The 7,373-nt window shown below is 44.2% G+C and overlaps 1 protein-coding gene across 1 annotated transcript in view; it reads left to right on the top strand.

Moving 5' to 3' along the window:
• The first annotated feature begins 3,162 nt into the window (after window positions 1–3,162).
• Window positions 3,163–7,373, top strand: part of fam49al (family with sequence similarity 49 member A, like) — a 31,245-nt gene continuing 27,034 nt past the window's right edge. The window contains exon 1 of the mRNA XM_041955102.1: window positions 3,163–3,488. The gene's annotated coding sequence lies outside the window, so the exon portion shown is untranslated. The remainder of the gene's footprint in view (window positions 3,489–7,373) is intronic.

The raw sequence follows: 7,373 nt of genomic DNA, 5'->3' as shown, positions 1-7,373 counted from the left end.
GTCATTGTTTGAAAGCCTTCCAGATTATCATGCTATGAATTAATAAATGATGTTAGTCTATGTTGGAGTTATTTTGAAAAGGAAAATTTACAACGGTAACACGGATCGCAGTGGTAAGCCAACGGATCAATGTGAGCGACATGCCCTGCAGAAAGCTCAGACCATTACGCTGAAACTACTGTGCACCAAAACCAACACATGCCACCATTTGTGTGCTGCAGAGGCCTCAAATTTCAAGACATGTCCTGAGGACCTGCAGCAGCACATGTCCACTCAACAGATGGGAAACAGAGGCAAACCTACTAAGGCTTTTTTGTTTGATGTTTGACTTATTTTTACAAAATGATACCAAATAAAACATAATGATTAAATCCACTTTAACTCATTTGCATGGAGGGAATATGCAAACGCTGCTTTCAAGAGATGACTTTTCAGATTTTCTGCCTGATGCAAAACATTTATTTACCTGACCCAGATGGGAGGCTCATTCAGACACAGTAACTAAACACAACATCATAGCAGGCCGAGGTGGCAATCATTATAATAAATCTCACACCAGTTTTATAATAACCTTCCACTCAATGAGGCTTATGAAAAACTCTGACGCAGGTTCTCTGCCATTCCTCAGCCTCATCTACCATACCTGTGGAGACAGACTCTTGTCCCAGCGCATGTTAAATAAAAAGCTAAAGCACTCTCACACCACTACAAGAGGTAGCGCTCACTATTATTCTGCCTTTGTTTTTTTTTTTGTTTTTTTTTTTACCTCCCTTTCGTCTTTGTGGCACTCAGCTGCTTAGCTAACAGGAGGGTGTCAACCACTGCAGCACCACTTCCATGTTTCTATGTGTTTGTCCTCTGTGATGGACTACAGATGGCACAGGTGCATTCTGGTACATGGAGTCTATTCAGACTTTCTTTCAATGTGTGTGGAGATGCTAAAGCTCAAATATATATGCATGCAGTGGCTGAAATATATTGTACCTATAGGCTTTTTTCTCACTGTAAGTTTGTGCGTAGTTCAATTCATTCTGATTACTTTTCCAATTTGTACTACACATTTAGAAATCGTGTCTGCAGTCTTAATGTATTACCACAGGGAAGTTGAAGTGAAAGCAAAACTTGGTTTAAAGTTCGCATGCGATTACAAGCAGTCTGTGTGAAGTCTGTTTAGCAATGTGGGACAATGTTAGGCGATGTGAAAGTAGCAGTCAGAGGATCCATTTCTCAGACACAACCACAAAAACAGGAAGAGCCATACTTATTGTCAGACATTAAACTCTTCCTCTGCTTTTCATTTAGGTTTAGCAGACAGCGTAGAGCCTGTGTGTAGCCGTTGTTTCCAATGATCGACACCATATGTGTAAGTCTTTCTTACATCTGATCTTAGCTGACATCTTCCAATCGACATCAAACTTTTTTTTATGACAAAAAGTAATATGACATTAATTATATGGGCGCAACCATATGAAACCATCACTCAGCTATAAAGTGGTGGTATTATTAGCTACTAGCATGCTACTTATCTTTACAGCAGATCATTATGCACAGATATCCCTCCTCATGACCAACCCAGGCCACAGTGTGGCTCGTCTGTGCTTATTTTTTTGTTGGATGATTTTTTTCTTTTCAGAGACCAACAAACATTTCTTTCGACCGGCCAATCAGATTTCTGTGCACGCCAACTTTGTGAACTTTGAATGAATTTCTATTTTCCAAAGTTGTCTTTTCAAGTACAATCCTAATTCCAAAAAGGTGGGATGCTGTATAAAACATAAAACACAATGTGATATATTGCTCATCCTTTTTAACATATATTCAATTGAAAACAGTATGAAGACAATATATTTAATGTTTGACCTCATTAACTTCATTGATTTTTGTAAATATGTGCTTATTCTGAATTTGACGCAACATGTTTCAAACAAGTTGGGCCAGGAGCAACAAAACGCTGGGAAAGTTGCAGACTGCTCCAAAAACACCTGTTTGGATCATTCCACAGGTAAACAGGCTGACAGGTGATAGTATCATGATTTGGGGCTATAAGTTTTTGCATGGTTTTCAGTTGAAGTGTTTGAGAGGCAAAGCTAATTCTGAAACACTTGGGGACTGATTGCATCTTTAAGTTTTTCATATTCAGATAAGACTTTTTTTGGGACTCATTAACCTGTTCAAATATTAATAATAATAACGGCCACAGTGAGAAGAGTTCATCAACTGGACTTCTGTCACTGTGCCCAAATACAGTAGAATAACCTGATTCAGGCCGAGATGTGACTGTCACACAAACGTTGGTTGAGTGTCACACAGCAGCCTTTGGTCTTCAGCTCTACTACTCTGTTCCAGTCCCCCGGGTGGGCTGCCGTAAGCACTGGTCTGCGTACAAGACCACCAGACAATAGACATTCTGCTCCCCCCAACACACACACACAAACCTACTCAGAGTGACAATTTAACCACGGCTCATTTAACCATGCCCTTTCGTCCAGGCTGCGACCCTGAAGTAAGAGTTCTAGCGGGAGTTTTCTTCCTGAATGACAAGGACAGAGAGGGACGTGGTAACACACACAAACATGCACACACAAAAAGTAGTCGCCAATCTGTTATTGTTTCATAATTGTCAGCTCATTTGTGCTCATAGCTTCTCTGCTGTTCACTCTTACAGTAAATATAAACAGCCTCGCACTCACGCTGCCCATAACCACAAATAATGTGAATTTCCTTCCCCTCTGCAGCACAGTCGCAAATGATGCTCGGCAGTCACCCACACAGTTTGCAAAAATACCCTGCTGCACATCCTTACTCACCATGATTCACTTTCGCACCGTGTGGACAGAAAAAGTCACTCTGCTGCTGAAACAATGTCAAACACAATACAACTCTGCACCACACACACATAAATACACAGAAAACACACACACACACACACAGGGTAGTGACCCCCCCTCTTATTGCTAGCAGGCTAGTGGGAGATGTTAGTCAAAGGGGGAGGGGGTGTTGTGAGGACATGCCGATTGTATGTGTGTGTGTGTGTGTGTGTGTGTGTGGTGGGGGTCTTTGTGAGCGTGCGAGGTAGGAGGAGGAGGGAAGAGGGAGGGGGACAGAGCGTTCTATTTCTCATAGACCAACAGCTGCTGTCTTTAGTGCAGAGAGAGAGGAGAAGAGGGAGGGCTGTGTGGCGTGAGGCAGTGCGTGTGCTCAGTGTTTAGGTGAATCCACAGCCCTCTGGCTCACAAGGATAAAGGAGTCTCTCCAAGGAAGACAGACAGCAACACAAGGACTTTTCCCTCTTTTTTTTTCTGCCGTCCTCTGTCGTCTTTCTTCTCGCTTCATTCCCTCACTAGCCACCAGCTGCTGGTCTCCGCATTTAGTCCCTTTCGGTCCTTCTCTTTTGTTCCCCGCATCCATCCGTGTTTCACCTCGGTCCAGAGAAAGGGAAGGAAGAGCAGAGTCAGAGGCATCATCCTCCCCTCCTGCACACCCAGCCGGTAAGCTGAGCCAACACTGTATTATTTTTTCCTCTTCATGTTACCTCACCGTCGCTGCATCCGTTTAGCTCTGATAGTAGGAAGGGGGCTGGCAGTCCCACCCTGCACCTAAAAGAGAGGCTGCGAGCTGGCTTTGCTGGAGGAGGAGGCTGAGACCGGAGGATGGATGTGGGTTACACTCTAGACTGAAGCTGGTGGCTGGCTGGTGCTTGGGGTTTTCGAGCGGGCTTTGAATGAGGGATGGTGTTAGTGCCGATGGGTAGAGGGACTGGACGTGGAGGACAAGCGTGGGTCAGGATCCCGGGGGTAGGGACGGAGCGTTACATTTGGCCCGACCACGTCAAACCCCGTGGGGCTGGTCAACTGGGGCTTGTCCTCTTTCACTGCAGTGCTTAGCCAGAGTGGCGCGGTCACTGCCACTGCCACACACACACACACACACACACACACACACACACACACACACACACACACACACACACACACACACACACACACACACACACACACACACACTTCAGCAAAGATCAATTCTTACTCCAAAGTCCAAATATGCTTGTGTTGGTGAATGTGTGTATATTTTCAGTGATGGAGGATGGTTTGGTCACGGGACACATGTGACCTAGAACCATCACAGCACATGAATCATATATCACATTGATTCACTGGAGTGTTCTGTGAACAGTGTGGGTAAATTGCATATCAAGCACGCCTCTTCGCCTTTCCAGCTTTCCGTTATGACACATGCATTATATCAGGAATTGTTAGCGTCACTACAAAAGGCGGTCAGTTTAATACAGTGAGGTAGGTGGTTGAGGTGTGTGCGCTTGTGCGGGACGTCTCTGCAAACGACCCGCTAAAAACAATAGCCCCAGATTGCACTGCTGATCAGAAGGGGTGGGTGCATGCGACTAGAGCGGAAAGCAGGAGGGAGGGAGGAAAAAACTGAATGGAGGGATGAATGAATGAATGAGGGCTAAAGCTTTTCAGTGGAAATGTGGAAAAATCCGGGTGGAAGAAAAGGTGTACGTGGGGTTGTCAGACAGAGAGGGAGAGCAGAAAGGGTGAAGCTGCCTACTGTGTGACTCTGCAGGTCTTCTTTGTGCGTGGGGAGGAGAAGGAATGAAAGAGCGGTGCTGTGGATGGAGAGACGGACAAATAGCAAGGAAGGAAGAGGAAGCATGATGAAGTATTGTGTGGATTTGAGTGTGTATAGGCGGGTGGAGCGGGAGAAACAAACAGAAGAGGTGTGTAATTGAAAGATCCGGGCCTTCTCTATCCCTCTGTAATCTACTGACTGGTTATAATCCATGAGTAGATTAAATGATGATTTACTGCCATGTTGACTTTCATGACACACACACACACACACACACACACACACACACACACACACACACACACACACACACGATGATTTGATGTACAAGGAGGTCACGTTGCAATGCCAGTTTGTTATGTTCCAATATAAATCACATAGGTCTTATTCTCTGTATTTGTACAACATATCTTGTATGCATATATATGCACACACACATATACAAGCACACAGATACACCTATGTACATTTATCAAACACACATGGTGAAATTATCCACATTTTCACAATGTGTGTTGATACATGTCTACATACTGTATAGGGCCTACTCATGTATACCCATATATATTACACACAACCATTTCAAATTATATATGTTACAGAATATCACACATCTGGATCCATCTATACACAGAGAAAACATGAGGCTTGTCATAATGTATTACTGTCATTTGAAGCATTCTTACATACAGTGGGTGATATATAGATTTTGGTGTACGCTGTACAGTCATGAATCAAAATATGCAGATTATAGCCCATTTACACGTATGAATAAACAGCACGGTGACTGAAACAGCTAGCGTGTGTGTGCTCGGAGTGTGTGAGTGTGTTAATCAATGTGTGTGTGTGTGTGTAAGGGTTTTTTTCGGTCTAAGATGGAATGGTGGCTGCTCTGGTATTTACTCCGCTGTTGCTAGGACACTCCCTTTGAACATTTTAACCGAGCCTTTTCATTGGCCTGCCGCGATGATGCAAGATTCCCTCACCCCAAATCTTTCCTGAGCGCCCATAGAAACATGCCCGTCTGCATTTCCTCCTCTCTGCTCGCTCCTTCACTGTCACTCTTTGTCTCACACCCCCCTTCCCTTCTCTCTCTCTCCTTGTGCATTCCCTTTATTCACCTCTCTCTCGCTCTCCGTCATTAACTCCTTGATTCGTCGCTGCTCTCACTATTTCTTTCCTTCCTAGCCCCCCCCCCCCAACCAGTCTTCATCACCTCGGTACATTCTGTCACTTCCCTCACCCTCATCTAGTCAAAATGCTCACCGCAAAATGGTGTTGACAGCATGTGGCGGTGTCTTCCAGCATTGCACAATCATTCTGTCCTGCTGTCTTGCAGCGGATTAGTGTACTGTGTGTCTTACAATGTACTATTTCCTCTGTCCACATGAGGTGCAGTATCCTTTTAGGCTGCCTTAGCATGTGTCAGGATTATCGGGTTTGACGAGGTTGAAGACAGGAATGGGGGTTGGGGTGTCATGGTGGAGAAAGCTCTCTTTATATTTCTCCTCACCTTATGTATTTCATCCTTTTCTCCTAAATAGTACAAACAGTTATTTGCATTTGATGGATGCATTTGCTTTCATGTCATCACTCCAATTACCCCAGGTTCCAAGCTACACAACATTTCACACGATGCCATGTATTTCACGCTGCAGATGTGTGTAATCTTATGGCTCCAGCATGTCGGTTACTGCGAATGCTGAGGGACTGGGAATAGAAGATGGGGGTATGTGAGGTTAGAATGAGTAAAAAAACAAAAGCAAAGGGAAAAGGGAGGAGATAATGGGTGATATTGGTTTTATTTTCTGCTTCTCTCATTATTTGTCACTTTCAAAAGCGTAATAGCGTGTACTGATCTCCTCCAGCCGGGTTGCAGGATAACCCCAACTGACAATCTGTGAAGAAGGCAGATGAGTGACACGTACAATGACACGGAAATATGTGCAGCCACTTTAACGCGTCATGGTTCCCGCCGGAGAAAGTGTTTTGTCAAAACATTTTGACGCTGAGTGAATATACGCTAATGGGACAACCTGAAAGAGCATTTTAAAGCCTGAAGTTTAGCATCAAAATGAAAGATTTGTCTTTTTTAAACCCAAAGCATACTTCAACATCCTATATTTACCCTCATCAAAAGAGCAATGATTCGATCGGGGATTATTGCTCTTTTTTTCCCAGACAAGCTTATCAGACAGACTTCCAGTAATATATCATGACGTAGGAAACAAGTGGATGGATTAAAATACGACATTATCCATATGTTTGTCCATGTGGCGCAACTGATTTCCTCAAAAAGGCCTGACAATCCATGTTTTATCCAAACACCCCTAATCTTGTTGACTGGCCGATCCATCTGTTCAGCAGCAACATCTGTCATTCAAGCATCGGCCACTTGAGCTTTTATTCTTGCTGCTGATGTTCCTTTTTGTTTTCCCTGGAGCTCAGAGGCCGGACCAGTGTGTAGCCAGGGCCGAGGTAATTCTGGAATTTGAGATGTGATCCGTCTCCACCCGGTAATCTTATGTCTTTTAAGCCAGTATTGTCGGGAATCAGGGATTACTCCCTCACATCTGAGATGATCCTGTTAAATGGAGACTGCGTTGAGCGACGAAGGTTGCAGGGCGGTGAGAGAGGGTGCAGGGCGGTGGGGGATGAACGATTATATTTATGCAAGAAGTACATTCAGTACATACATCTTTGGTTCAGAGAGCTATGGATAAGAGAGAAATGGCGACCTTTGGGTTTTATAGGTTTCATAAGACAATAACATGACATTTTGGGAA

This window comes from Chelmon rostratus, chromosome 16 (genome assembly GCF_017976325.1).
Source record: "Chelmon rostratus isolate fCheRos1 chromosome 16, fCheRos1.pri, whole genome shotgun sequence".
Lineage (NCBI taxonomy): Eukaryota > Metazoa > Chordata > Actinopteri > Chaetodontiformes > Chaetodontidae > Chelmon > Chelmon rostratus.
The sequence above is the reverse complement of the archived record's forward strand: the minus strand, read 5'-3'. Positions and strand labels throughout refer to the sequence as shown.